Source organism: Daphnia pulicaria, unplaced genomic scaffold, assembly GCF_021234035.1.
Source record: "Daphnia pulicaria isolate SC F1-1A unplaced genomic scaffold, SC_F0-13Bv2 h1tg000188l, whole genome shotgun sequence".
NCBI classification, from domain to species: Eukaryota; Metazoa; Arthropoda; class Branchiopoda; order Diplostraca; family Daphniidae; genus Daphnia; species Daphnia pulicaria.
In genome coordinates, this window is record NW_025804872.1 from 21,729 (window position 1) to 34,255 (window position 12,527).

Here is a 12,527-nt window from a genome sequence, read left to right on the forward strand (position 1 = left end):
CCAATTGGACGACCAAATGAAAAAAAACAAGCAATTTGTTTCTTGAAAAGTATTTGCAAAGATCAAGACCATGAAATAAATACTGAGCTTTATTTACTATATTTTGCTCGAGTTCGTAATTCAAGTCGATGAAAGAAAGTGGGTGGTATTCTCTAAACGTCAGTCAAATACTTGAACACTCTTTGTCAATATTGTTCTGCTGTATACAAAGTATTAAACAAAGTGAAAAAGCATCCACAATCATACTTACCTGGCTCAGAGGCAACCATGATCACCAAGGTGGTTCCTCCAGGGCGAGGCCTTTCCATTGCACTAAGGATGGGCTGACCCTTGCGATTAATCCAAATGTGATTAACTCGGGAGTACAATTTTTGGTAGTGGGGGACTGCGTTCGCGCCGTTCCCTGAACACACTATAAATGTAAGAAAAATTCTTGTCATCTGCCGGAAGTTGAACTAAATCTGGTCCCGTTAGTAAACGGTAGGGTTGACCGCTTGGGAATACGCGAAGCATCAGATTTTCTTTCTGGGAAGAAACAACAAAGTAATGAAATTCATGTTTAGCTACTTTAATATAAATCATCATGGCCAATGGATTGGCCGTGATCGTCTAGTGGTTAGGACCCTACGTTGTGGTACCTACTAGATATGAATCCGTAGTAACCCAGGTTCGAATCCTGGTCACGGCACTGAAAACTGATTTTTCACGTCAACACGCAGATTAACTATAAATTTTGTTTGGTTGGAAAGTAATGCTCGCTCACTTCAATAGTTCATAATGTGAAAAACAATTTGGAATGAAAACCTGAAATTCCCCCTCCCTTTTTTTGTGTGTGCAGGAAGTTGTTGAAATGTATGGAAGAAAAATACACATTTACAGAATTTCAAGTATTTGACCCGATATTAAGACAAAAATTATTTCATGTATGTAATGAACTGTCCCCTGTTGGTATTAGTCCAATGGGAGATGGAAATTAAAATTTGCCTAGGGTAATCTAAATGAATATTTCTGAACGAAATTGTTGGTCCAACACGTCCAAGCAGAACGAATTCAGCAAATGCTTAAGTAGACTTGCTTTTCTGATTATAATTTAGCTTTGCGCAGTGGCAATATCATAACCAATGAGGGTCTCCCGAGGTGTGATTATTGCTAGTTGAAAACTTTAACCAATACCCCGCCACGATGAAGTGAAATAATCTTTGTCGTCGGCAATTTTTGATAGCTCCATCAGGAGCATTTCAGCGTACAAGAAAAAAAAAATTACAGTCAGTTAGAAAAATTGGAGTGTTGCATAGTGTGTTTATAACATTAAACGGTGAAAGTGAAATCGTATAAGTGATTTTTGTTTCCATTTAGTTGGTATTGCACGTCAGACAAGGCTGATTAATTCGTTCGCTGAAGGCCATTAATATCAGTCAGTTGGAACATTGTGAACACGGGGAAAATATTTGAAAAGGTGATTCCAAATGACAAGGTGAAAAGATTCCACCATGTTTAAAGGGGAAGTTCAATAAATTGTTAACCGCTGTAGGGTGAATGTCGGGGTAAACATCTGATCCCACCACCTACGTGTTGGGCTTGTACCATAAAGATCGTTCATTTTTTTCAAAAATAACACTGCGCACAACTGTTTCGTTCAAAAACATGTTAACGAGCTTTATACATGATATTTACTTTAAAATAACTGTACCCATTGATAAAGAATTGCACAAGGATTTTGATATGTAAACGCATGTTTCGAAAAAAAACCTTACAAGCGCACTTCAAAATTTTGAAATGAATATAAATACAAGGCATACCACTGTTATTTACTCTGGTTTCTAATCAATACCCGGATAAATCTTTCGCCTTTTACTAAAGATTTCCGTGGTTAGGAGCATTGATGAGTCTATATGACTTATTTTTTTAACGCCCGGTCTTCTGATTGGGCACTTTGAATAAATGAAAAATTAAAAACGTCTGTATGCGGAAACAAAGATATTCTACTACTACATACTGACAACATTTGTAAAATGACAAACTGATAGTTTTTCGGTGGTTTTGGTAAGATTAGTGTGTATTTCAAAAAGATAAATCTCAAGCACAAGTAATAGATTAGAGGCGAATATGGTCGGGTAATTGCGTCTAGTTTAATGTCAACGGCCATACCACATAGAACTCACCCGGTCTCGTCAGCTCCCGGAAGTTAAGCTATGTCGGGTCCCGTTAGTACTTGGATGGGTGACCGCTTGGGAATACGGGATGCTGTTGGCATGGAATTATTTTATTTTTGTGAATCCAATTGAATTGAAGTGCTTCCCAAGATGGGTGATACTACATGGACTACAATGTATTATTTTGGCATTAGTTGAAAATGGAAGGAACGTATTTTTTACTGGATATTGCCTACTAGACGTCCTCCAACCTCTTTGTTGCTGAAAGATATTTGAAACGCCGTGCGCGAAGCGCACGGCACAGCCGAGAGGCTTGTACGTTGGTGGTTTCTTCGGGCAGCTCTATCTAATCTCTCTGGCTCTGAGATCCTTATGCAACGCAAGCTAAGTAAAGCGCGAAGCGCACGGCACAGCCGAGAGGCTTGTACGTTGGTGGTTTCTTCGGGCAGCTCTATCTAATCTCTCTGACTCTGAGATCCTTATGCAACGCAAGCTAAGTAAGGGAAGCAATCGTTAGCCTTATGACACTTGGATTGTTGGCTCATTGATCGGACATCCCCGGAACGAGAAAATTAAAAATGACAGTTAGCCAAAAATAGTGGCGTTTGGAAATATTATCAAATTTTATATTCGGTTGTCCATTGACAAATGTACTTATATGTCCTCGTTTGTTTGGCTAAGGTTGGTGTGTATTTCGAACAGAAAGTAAGCAAGCATTAGAACTAGATTTAGAGGCGAATATGGTCGGGTAATGGCGACTGAATTGATGTCAACGGCCATACCACATAGAACTCACCCGGTCTCGTCAGCTCCCGGAAGTTAAGCTATGTCGGGTCCCGTTAGTACTTGGATGGGTGACCGCTTGGGAATACGGGATGCTGTTGGCATGGTGTAATTTTATTTTTGCTCCCCAAGTTAGATGAGACATGGAATATAATGTATTCTTTAGGTATTAGTTGAAAAGGGTATTGCTGGGACTTTGATTAATGATACCATATATTGTAGAACGCATGTTTGTTTGATCTCGGTAGTTTTAACGACAAAAAAAAAGATAGAGGTTTGGCTATTTTGTTGAGGCTGTTGCATGACGCCCACTCACTGGCACGATCCCACTACTGCCGAACACGGGAACTTTTGGCTGCTAGGTTTCCCTCCTGACCCACTACGCTCCTCCTTAGCTAACCTGCACCTACTAGATTCCTCTAGCAGATCCATGCTGATGTCAAGCTTAGTGCGGGCACCTGATCAACATGCGGTATCACGAAACAGGGCTCCTAAACTCAAGCCATCCACTCTACCAAGCCTCCCCGAAGCAGGATTATAGGTGCACGCCAAACACCCAGCTGATAAATGGGCTCTCAATCGATAATACATTACTGTAATAAATTGATTTGATGAGCACGCGGATTCTTTATTGTGTCCAAAATTGGTCTCGTCACTTGTTCTATAACTATTAAAGAGCTTCTCGGTGTTTCAATAAATGAACAAAATGCAAGACCTGACAATGTATGTACTGTGTGCGTCAAGTATTGCAAATCTCAATTTAATATTCCGAAATATCGATCTATGCACTGTAATTTACGCCAAAGCTCATTGATCGTACAAACCTTATTTAGAGTTCTGCAAAATAACATTGCATTTAAGATCATACTTCACAGGATCATTTCTGTAGTATATCTTGACTTGTTTCCCACCAGAAACTTGTCTCCTTTCAACCCACGATGACGAGTTAAGACGCTGGTTTCTGAGCGTGAAACAGGCTGTGAGTGTAGCTGTCTCGACAGCATCAAACACAGTCATTGAGGACCGTTTCCGTTAAATCCATGTGAAATAGCGGAAGGAAACTAGCGTGTTCAGAGTGGTTGAGATGATAAAACAAATTTAAATTCTTGAAAATCTAAAGAGATAAATCTTAATAATAATTCCAGGTATTCGTGTCCTTAAATCATCTGCTTGTATGGCAAAATAAATTGTGAAAGTGAGGTTGGTCAATTTGAGGATGTGTCATGACTTTATGATCGTATTGCATTCTTTTAGTTATTGTTATTTAATCATGATTAATTATCGTTCAGAGCTTTTGTCGTCAGGTGGCGTGGCAAAGCCATATTCTGAAAAAAAAGGACCTAGTGTGATAACGAGAGTAAAATTTGCAACGCCTTCAGCGTAAATTGTATCTCCCTTAATACAGTATGAGCATAATAAAACAAATGAAAATGAACTTTATAAGCATCAAGTGGTCGCGTCTGGAAAAATGAACAACTCAATATTTTATAGCATTTCTTGAATGTTTTGAGTGATATGAGTATTCTTCGTACACCACCGGAAATGTGTTGAACCTCAGTGGTTATTTTGGGCAGTAATCCTTGTAACATTATCGCTTCTCGGCCTTTTGGCTAAGATCAAAGTGTAGTATCTGTTCTTATCAGCTTAATATCTGATACGGGTTCAAATGGACCCCAGAATATTAAACTGATTTTTGGCATACGGTGGGAATACAGTGCTTGCACTGCTCCCGCCACGGGTTGACCCGGTATTGCAGTACCTCCGGGATCGGCTCACCCTCTATGAGGGAGAACATATTGAATAAAACAGAAATTGTCTTAGCACCGTATAATAAAAGACCATGTATAATTGCAAAACTGTCATGTAGACATGTTTGTAATTTTTTCTAATTGTATTTTTTTCGTAATATCAAGAAAAGCATAAAAAAATACGTACTTGATTGTGTTAACTAATTAGTACTGTTCATCTTTCGATGTGATGTTTTTTTTTAAAATATGAAGATGCGTGTATTTTCATATGAAAAGTCGATTTTCTTATTTTCTTATTTGCCAATTGGACGACCAAATGAAAAAAAACAAGCAATTTGTTTCTTGAAAAGTATTTGCAAAGATCAAGACCATGAAATAAATACTGAGCTTTATTTACTATATTTTGCTCGAGTTCGTAATTCAAGTCGATGAAAGAAAGTGGGTGGTATTCTCTAAACGTCAGTCAAATACTTGAACACTCTTTGTCAATATTGTTCTGCTGTATACAAAGTATTAAACAAAGTGAAAAAGCATCCACAATCATACTTACCTGGCTCAGAGGCAACCATGATCACCAAGGTGGTTCCTCCAGGGCGAGGCCTTTCCATTGCACTAAGGATGGGCTGACCCTTGCGATTAATCCAAATGTGATTAACTCGGGAGTACAATTTTTGGTAGTGGGGGACTGCGTTCGCGCCGTTCCCTGAACACACTATAAATGTAAGAAAAATTCTTGTCATCTGCCGGAAGTTGAACTAAATCTGGTCCCGTTAGTAAACGGTAGGGTTGACCGCTTGGGAATACGCGAAGCATCAGATTTTCTTTCTGGGAAGAAACAACAAAGTAATGAAATTCATGTTTAGCTACTTTAATATAAATCATCATGGCCAATGGATTGGCCGTGATCGTCTAGTGGTTAGGACCCTACGTTGTGGTACCTACTAGATATGAATCCGTAGTAACCCAGGTTCGAATCCTGGTCACGGCACTGAAAACTGATTTTTCACGTCAACACGCAGATTAACTATAAATTTTGTTTGGTTGGAAAGTAATGCTCGCTCACTTCAATAGTTCATAATGTGAAAAACAATTTGGAATGAAAACCTGAAATTCCCCCTCCCTTTTTTTGTGTGTGCAGGAAGTTGTTGAAATGTATGGAAGAAAAATACACATTTACAGAATTTCAAGTATTTGACCCGATATTAAGACAAAAATTATTTCATGTATGTAATGAACTGTCCCCTGTTGGTATTAGTCCAATGGGAGATGGAAATTAAAATTTGCCTAGGGTAATCTAAATGAATATTTCTGAACGAAATTGTTGGTCCAACACGTCCAAGCAGAACGAATTCAGCAAATGCTTAAGTAGACTTGCTTTTCTGATTATAATTTAGCTTTGCGCAGTGGCAATATCATAACCAATGAGGGTCTCCCGAGGTGTGATTATTGCTAGTTGAAAACTTTAACCAATACCCCGCCACGATGAAGTGAAATAATCTTTGTCGTCGGCAATTTTTGATAGCTCCATCAGGAGCATTTCAGCGTACAAGAAAAAAAAAATTACAGTCAGTTAGAAAAATTGGAGTGTTGCATAGTGTGTTTATAACATTAAACGGTGAAAGTGAAATCGTATAAGTGATTTTTGTTTCCATTTAGTTGGTATTGCACGTCAGACAAGGCTGATTAATTCGTTCGCTGAAGGCCATTAATATCAGTCAGTTGGAACATTGTGAACACGGGGAAAATATTTGAAAAGGTGATTCCAAATGACAAGGTGAAAAGATTCCACCATGTTTAAAGGGGAAGTTCAATAAATTGTTAACCGCTGTAGGGTGAATGTCGGGGTAAACATCTGATCCCACCACCTACGTGTTGGGCTTGTACCATAAAGATCGTTCATTTTTTTCAAAAATAACACTGCGCACAACTGTTTCGTTCAAAAACATGTTAACGAGCTTTATACATGATATTTACTTTAAAATAACTGTACCCATTGATAAAGAATTGCACAAGGATTTTGATATGTAAACGCATGTTTCGAAAAAAAACCTTACAAGCGCACTTCAAAATTTTGAAATGAATATAAATACAAGGCATACCACTGTTATTTACTCTGGTTTCTAATCAATACCCGGATAAATCTTTCGCCTTTTACTAAAGATTTCCGTGGTTAGGAGCATTGATGAGTCTATATGACTTATTTTTTTAACGCCCGGTCTTCTGATTGGGCACTTTGAATAAATGAAAAATTAAAAACGTCTGTATGCGGAAACAAAGATATTCTACTACTACATACTGACAACATTTGTAAAATGACAAACTGATAGTTTTTCGGTGGTTTTGGTAAGATTAGTGTGTATTTCAAAAAGATAAATCTCAAGCACAAGTAATAGATTAGAGGCGAATATGGTCGGGTAATTGCGTCTAGTTTAATGTCAACGGCCATACCACATAGAACTCACCCGGTCTCGTCAGCTCCCGGAAGTTAAGCTATGTCGGGTCCCGTTAGTACTTGGATGGGTGACCGCTTGGGAATACGGGATGCTGTTGGCATGGAATTATTTTATTTTTGTGAATCCAATTGAATTGAAGTGCTTCCCAAGATGGGTGATACTACATGGACTACAATGTATTATTTTGGCATTAGTTGAAAATGGAAGGAACGTATTTTTTACTGGATATTGCCTACTAGACGTCCTCCAACCTCTTTGTTGCTGAAAGATATTTGAAACGCCGTGCGCGAAGCGCACGGCACAGCCGAGAGGCTACTAGACGTCCTCCAACCTCTTTGTTGCTGAAAGATATTTGAAACGCCGTGCGCGAAGCGCACGGCACAGCCGAGAGGCTTGTACGTTGGTGGTTTCTTCGGGCAGCTCTATCTAATCTCTCTGGCTCTGAGATCCTTATGCAACGCAAGCTAAGTAAAGCGCGAAGCGCACGGCACAGCCGAGAGGCTTGTACGTTGGTGGTTTCTTCGGGCAGCTCTATCTAATCTCTCTGACTCTGAGATCCTTATGCAACGCAAGCTAAGTAAGGGAAGCAATCGTTAGCCTTATGACACTTGGATTGTTGGCTCATTGATCGGACATCCCCGGAACGAGAAAATTAAAAATGACAGTTAGCCAAAAATAGTGGCGTTTGGAAATATTATCAAATTTTATATTCGGTTGTCCATTGACAAATGTACTTATATGTCCTCGTTTGTTTGGCTAAGGTTGGTGTGTATTTCGAACAGAAAGTAAGCAAGCATTAGAACTAGATTTAGAGGCGAATATGGTCGGGTAATGGCGACTGAATTGATGTCAACGGCCATACCACATAGAACTCACCCGGTCTCGTCAGCTCCCGGAAGTTAAGCTATGTCGGGTCCCGTTAGTACTTGGATGGGTGACCGCTTGGGAATACGGGATGCTGTTGGCATGGTGTAATTTTATTTTTGCTCCCCAAGTTAGATGAGACATGGAATATAATGTATTCTTTAGGTATTAGTTGAAAAGGGTATTGCTGGGACTTTGATTAATGATACCATATATTGTAGAACGCATGTTTGTTTGATCTCGGTAGTTTTAACGACAAAAAAAAAGATAGAGGTTTGGCTATTTTGTTGAGGCTGTTGCATGACGCCCACTCACTGGCACGATCCCACTACTGCCGAACACGGGAACTTTTGGCTGCTAGGTTTCCCTCCTGACCCACTACGCTCCTCCTTAGCTAACCTGCACCTACTAGATTCCTCTAGCAGATCCATGCTGATGTCAAGCTTAGTGCGGGCACCTGATCAACATGCGGTATCACGAAACAGGGCTCCTAAACTCAAGCCATCCACTCTACCAAGCCTCCCCGAAGCAGGATTATAGGTGCACGCCAAACACCCAGCTGATAAATGGGCTCTCAATCGATAATACATTACTGTAATAAATTGATTTGATGAGCACGCGGATTCTTTATTGTGTCCAAAATTGGTCTCGTCACTTGTTCTATAACTATTAAAGAGCTTCTCGGTGTTTCAATAAATGAACAAAATGCAAGACCTGACAATGTATGTACTGTGTGCGTCAAGTATTGCAAATCTCAATTTAATATTCCGAAATATCGATCTATGCACTGTAATTTACGCCAAAGCTCATTGATCGTACAAACCTTATTTAGAGTTCTGCAAAATAACATTGCATTTAAGATCATACTTCACAGGATCATTTCTGTAGTATATCTTGACTTGTTTCCCACCAGAAACTTGTCTCCTTTCAACCCACGATGACGAGTTAAGACGCTGGTTTCTGAGCGTGAAACAGGCTGTGAGTGTAGCTGTCTCGACAGCATCAAACACAGTCATTGAGGACCGTTTCCGTTAAATCCATGTGAAATAGCGGAAGGAAACTAGCGTGTTCAGAGTGGTTGAGATGATAAAACAAATTTAAATTCTTGAAAATCTAAAGAGATAAATCTTAATAATAATTCCAGGTATTCGTGTCCTTAAATCATCTGCTTGTATGGCAAAATAAATTGTGAAAGTGAGGTTGGTCAATTTGAGGATGTGTCATGACTTTATGATCGTATTGCATTCTTTTAGTTATTGTTATTTAATCATGATTAATTATCGTTCAGAGCTTTTGTCGTCAGGTGGCGTGGCAAAGCCATATTCTGAAAAAAAAGGACCTAGTGTGATAACGAGAGTAAAATTTGCAACGCCTTCAGCGTAAATTGTATCTCCCTTAATACAGTATGAGCATAATAAAACAAATGAAAATGAACTTTATAAGCATCAAGTGGTCGCGTCTGGAAAAATGAACAACTCAATATTTTATAGCATTTCTTGAATGTTTTGAGTGATATGAGTATTCTTCGTACACCACCGGAAATGTGTTGAACCTCAGTGGTTATTTTGGGCAGTAATCCTTGTAACATTATCGCTTCTCGGCCTTTTGGCTAAGATCAAAGTGTAGTATCTGTTCTTATCAGCTTAATATCTGATACGGGTTCAAATGGACCCCAGAATATTAAACTGATTTTTGGCATACGGTGGGAATACAGTGCTTGCACTGCTCCCGCCACGGGTTGACCCGGTATTGCAGTACCTCCGGGATCGGCTCACCCTCTATGAGGGAGAACATATTGAATAAAACAGAAATTGTCTTAGCACCGTATAATAAAAGACCATGTATAATTGCAAAACTGTCATGTAGACATGTTTGTAATTTTTTCTAATTGTATTTTTTTCGTAATATCAAGAAAAGCATAAAAAAATACGTACTTGATTGTGTTAACTAATTAGTACTGTTCATCTTTCGATGTGATGTTTTTTTTTTAAATATGAAGATGCGTGTATTTTCATATGAAAAGTCGATTTTCTTATTTTCTTATTTGCCAATTGGACGACCAAATGAAAAAAAAACAAGCAATTTGTTTCTTGAAAAGTATTTGCAAAGATCAAGACCATGAAATAAATACTGAGCTTTATTTACTATATTTTGCTCGAGTTCGTAATTCAAGTCGATGAAAGAAAGTGGGTGGTATTCTCTAAACGTCAGTCAAATACTTGAACACTCTTTGTCAATATTGTTCTGCTGTATACAAAGTATTAAACAAAGTGAAAAAGCATCCACAATCATACTTACCTGGCTCAGAGGCAACCATGATCACCAAGGTGGTTCCTCCAGGGCGAGGCCTTTCCATTGCACTAAGGATGGGCTGACCCTTGCGATTAATCCAAATGTGATTAACTCGGGAGTACAATTTTTGGTAGTGGGGGACTGCGTTCGCGCCGTTCCCTGAACACACTATAAATGTAAGAAAAATTCTTGTCATCTGCCGGAAGTTGAACTAAATCTGGTCCCGTTAGTAAACGGTAGGGTTGACCGCTTGGGAATACGCGAAGCATCAGATTTTCTTTCTGGGAAGAAACAACAAAGTAATGAAATTCATGTTTAGCTACTTTAATATAAATCATCATGGCCAATGGATTGGCCGTGATCGTCTAGTGGTTAGGACCCTACGTTGTGGTACCTACTAGATATGAATCCGTAGTAACCCAGGTTCGAATCCTGGTCACGGCACTGAAAACTGATTTTTCACGTCAACACGCAGATTAACTATAAATTTTGTTTGGTTGGAAAGTAATGCTCGCTCACTTCAATAGTTCATAATGTGAAAAACAATTTGGAATGAAAACCTGAAATTCCCCCTCCCTTTTTTTGTGTGTGCAGGAAGTTGTTGAAATGTATGGAAGAAAAATACACATTTACAGAATTTCAAGTATTTGACCCGATATTAAGACAAAAATTATTTCATGTATGTAATGAACTGTCCCCTGTTGGTATTAGTCCAATGGGAGATGGAAATTAAAATTTGCCTAGGGTAATCTAAATGAATATTTCTGAACGAAATTGTTGGTCCAACACGTCCAAGCAGAACGAATTCAGCAAATGCTTAAGTAGACTTGCTTTTCTGATTATAATTTAGCTTTGCGCAGTGGCAATATCATAACCAATGAGGGTCTCCCGAGGTGTGATTATTGCTAGTTGAAAACTTTAACCAATACCCCGCCACGATGAAGTGAAATAATCTTTGTCGTCGGCAATTTTTGATAGCTCCATCAGGAGCATTTCAGCGTACAAGAAAAAAAAAATTACAGTCAGTTAGAAAAATTGGAGTGTTGCATAGTGTGTTTATAACATTAAACGGTGAAAGTGAAATCGTATAAGTGATTTTTGTTTCCATTTAGTTGGTATTGCACGTCAGACAAGGCTGATTAATTCGTTCGCTGAAGGCCATTAATATCAGTCAGTTGGAACATTGTGAACACGGGGAAAATATTTGAAAAGGTGATTCCAAATGACAAGGTGAAAAGATTCCACCATGTTTAAAGGGGAAGTTCAATAAATTGTTAACCGCTGTAGGGTGAATGTCGGGGTAAACATCTGATCCCACCACCTACGTGTTGGGCTTGTACCATAAAGATCGTTCATTTTTTTCAAAAATAACACTGCGCACAACTGTTTCGTTCAAAAACATGTTAACGAGCTTTATACATGATATTTACTTTAAAATAACTGTACCCATTGATAAAGAATTGCACAAGGATTTTGATATGTAAACGCATGTTTCGAAAAAAAACCTTACAAGCGCACTTCAAAATTTTGAAATGAATATAAATACAAGGCATACCACTGTTATTTACTCTGGTTTCTAATCAATACCCGGATAAATCTTTCGCCTTTTACTAAAGATTTCCGTGGTTAGGAGCATTGATGAGTCTATATGACTTATTTTTTTAACGCCCGGTCTTCTGATTGGGCACTTTGAATAAATGAAAAATTAAAAACGTCTGTATGCGGAAACAAAGATATTCTACTACTACATACTGACAACATTTGTAAAATGACAAACTGATAGTTTTTCGGTGGTTTTGGTAAGATTAGTGTGTATTTCAAAAAGATAAATCTCAAGCACAAGTAATAGATTAGAGGCGAATATGGTCGGGTAATTGCGTCTAGTTTAATGTCAACGGCCATACCACATAGAACTCACCCGGTCTCGTCAGCTCCCGGAAGTTAAGCTATGTCGGGTCCCGTTAGTACTTGGATGGGTGACCGCTTGGGAATACGGGATGCTGTTGGCATGGAATTATTTTATTTTTGTGAATCCAATTGAATTGAAGTGCTTCCCAAGATGGGTGATACTACATGGACTACAATGTATTATTTTGGCATTAGTTGAAAATGGAAGGAACGTATTTTTTACTGGATATTGCCTACTAGACGTCCTCCAACCTCTTTGTTGCTGAAAGATATTTGAAACGCCGTGCGCGAAGCGCACGGCACAGCCGAGAGGCTACTAGACGTCC

The 12,527-nt window shown here is 38.8% G+C and overlaps 18 non-coding genes across 18 annotated transcripts; all 18 read left to right on the plus strand.

Moving 5' to 3' along the window:
• Positions 1-242: 242 nt before the first annotated feature.
• LOC124319627 lies at positions 243-406 on the plus strand. Its single transcript, XR_006913324.1, has one exon. It is a non-coding gene; the product is annotated as a U1 spliceosomal RNA (small nuclear RNA).
• Positions 407-1,092: 686 nt separating this feature from the next.
• LOC124319647 lies at positions 1,093-1,234 on the plus strand. The gene has a single exon (XR_006913345.1). It is a non-coding gene; the product is annotated as a U4 spliceosomal RNA (small nuclear RNA).
• A 574-nt stretch (positions 1,235-1,808) lies between these two features.
• LOC124319655 lies at positions 1,809-1,931 on the plus strand. The gene has a single exon (XR_006913354.1). It is a non-coding gene; the product is annotated as a U5 spliceosomal RNA (small nuclear RNA).
• A 203-nt stretch (positions 1,932-2,134) lies between these two features.
• On the plus strand, positions 2,135-2,253 carry LOC124319619. Its single transcript, XR_006913314.1, has one exon. It is a non-coding gene; the product is annotated as a 5S ribosomal RNA (ribosomal RNA).
• A 668-nt stretch (positions 2,254-2,921) lies between these two features.
• On the plus strand, positions 2,922-3,040 carry LOC124319620. Its single transcript, XR_006913315.1, has one exon. It is a non-coding gene; the product is annotated as a 5S ribosomal RNA (ribosomal RNA).
• A 754-nt stretch (positions 3,041-3,794) lies between these two features.
• On the plus strand, positions 3,795-4,016 carry LOC124319642. Its single transcript, XR_006913340.1, has one exon. It is a non-coding gene; the product is annotated as a small nucleolar RNA U3 (small nucleolar RNA).
• A 510-nt stretch (positions 4,017-4,526) lies between these two features.
• LOC124319633 lies at positions 4,527-4,717 on the plus strand. The gene has a single exon (XR_006913331.1). It is a non-coding gene; the product is annotated as a U2 spliceosomal RNA (small nuclear RNA).
• A 509-nt stretch (positions 4,718-5,226) lies between these two features.
• Positions 5,227-5,390, plus strand: LOC124319629. The gene has a single exon (XR_006913326.1). It is a non-coding gene; the product is annotated as a U1 spliceosomal RNA (small nuclear RNA).
• Positions 5,391-6,076: 686 nt separating this feature from the next.
• On the plus strand, positions 6,077-6,218 carry LOC124319648. The gene has a single exon (XR_006913346.1). It is a non-coding gene; the product is annotated as a U4 spliceosomal RNA (small nuclear RNA).
• A 574-nt stretch (positions 6,219-6,792) lies between these two features.
• Positions 6,793-6,915, plus strand: LOC124319656. The gene has a single exon (XR_006913355.1). It is a non-coding gene; the product is annotated as a U5 spliceosomal RNA (small nuclear RNA).
• A 203-nt stretch (positions 6,916-7,118) lies between these two features.
• LOC124319621 lies at positions 7,119-7,237 on the plus strand. The gene has a single exon (XR_006913316.1). It is a non-coding gene; the product is annotated as a 5S ribosomal RNA (ribosomal RNA).
• Positions 7,238-7,985: 748 nt separating this feature from the next.
• On the plus strand, positions 7,986-8,104 carry LOC124319622. Its single transcript, XR_006913318.1, has one exon. It is a non-coding gene; the product is annotated as a 5S ribosomal RNA (ribosomal RNA).
• A 754-nt stretch (positions 8,105-8,858) lies between these two features.
• LOC124319643 lies at positions 8,859-9,080 on the plus strand. Its single transcript, XR_006913341.1, has one exon. It is a non-coding gene; the product is annotated as a small nucleolar RNA U3 (small nucleolar RNA).
• Positions 9,081-9,590: 510 nt separating this feature from the next.
• Positions 9,591-9,781, plus strand: LOC124319634. Its single transcript, XR_006913332.1, has one exon. It is a non-coding gene; the product is annotated as a U2 spliceosomal RNA (small nuclear RNA).
• Positions 9,782-10,291: 510 nt separating this feature from the next.
• On the plus strand, positions 10,292-10,455 carry LOC124319630. The gene has a single exon (XR_006913327.1). It is a non-coding gene; the product is annotated as a U1 spliceosomal RNA (small nuclear RNA).
• Positions 10,456-11,141: 686 nt separating this feature from the next.
• On the plus strand, positions 11,142-11,283 carry LOC124319649. The gene has a single exon (XR_006913347.1). It is a non-coding gene; the product is annotated as a U4 spliceosomal RNA (small nuclear RNA).
• Positions 11,284-11,857: 574 nt separating this feature from the next.
• On the plus strand, positions 11,858-11,980 carry LOC124319657. Its single transcript, XR_006913356.1, has one exon. It is a non-coding gene; the product is annotated as a U5 spliceosomal RNA (small nuclear RNA).
• A 203-nt stretch (positions 11,981-12,183) lies between these two features.
• Positions 12,184-12,302, plus strand: LOC124319623. The gene has a single exon (XR_006913319.1). It is a non-coding gene; the product is annotated as a 5S ribosomal RNA (ribosomal RNA).
• The last annotated feature ends 225 nt before the right edge of the window (positions 12,303-12,527 follow it).